Genomic DNA, 662 nt, shown 5'->3' on the forward strand with positions numbered 1-662 from the left:
GTTTCGATCATGCCGCCCCGCATGCGTTAAATCCGATTTTGTGCGCATGGCATGTCGGGTGCGATCATACCAGCACTAATGCACCGGATCCCATCAGAACTCCGCAGTTAAGCGTGCTTGGGCGAGAGTAGTACTAAGTTGGGTGACCACTTGGGAAGTCCTCGTGTTGCACCCCTTTTTTTCTTTCAATTTCTCCCAGTTCTTTTCTTCCTTTCTCTACAAATGAGAACCTCCCCCGCTCACGCCCATCACGTTTCGATCATGCCGCCCCGCATGCGTTAAATCCGATTTTGTGCACATGGCATGTCGGGTGCGATCATACCAGCACTAATGCACCGGATCCCATCAGAACTCCGCAGTTAAGCGTGCTTGGGCGAGAGTAGTACTAAGTTGGGTGACCACTTGGGAAGTCCTCGTGTTGCACCCCTCTTTTTCTTTCAATTTCTCCCAGTTCTTTTCTTCCTTTCTCTACAAATGAGAACGATCATGCCGCCCCGCATGCGTTAAATCCGATTTTGTGCGCATGGTATGATCGCATCCTTTCTCTACAAATGAGAACGATCATGCCGCCCCGCATGCGTTAAATCCGATTTTGTGCGCATGGCATGTCGGGTGCGATCATACCAGCACTAATGCACCGGATCCCATCAGAACTCCGCAGT

At 50.8% G+C, this 662-nt stretch overlaps 2 non-coding genes across 2 annotated transcripts; both read left to right on the forward strand.

The window, feature by feature from the left end:
• Positions 1-56: 56 nt before the first annotated feature.
• Positions 57-175, forward strand: LOC111476300. The gene has a single exon (XR_002717031.1). It is a non-coding gene; the product is annotated as a 5S ribosomal RNA (ribosomal RNA).
• Positions 176-308: 133 nt separating this feature from the next.
• Positions 309-427, forward strand: LOC111476301. The gene has a single exon (XR_002717032.1). It is a non-coding gene; the product is annotated as a 5S ribosomal RNA (ribosomal RNA).
• Positions 428-662: the final 235 nt, after the last annotated feature.

Source organism: Cucurbita maxima, unplaced genomic scaffold, assembly GCF_002738345.1.
Source record: "Cucurbita maxima cultivar Rimu unplaced genomic scaffold, Cmax_1.0 Cma_Scf07320, whole genome shotgun sequence".
Classification (NCBI taxonomy): Eukaryota; Viridiplantae; Streptophyta; class Magnoliopsida; order Cucurbitales; family Cucurbitaceae; genus Cucurbita; species Cucurbita maxima.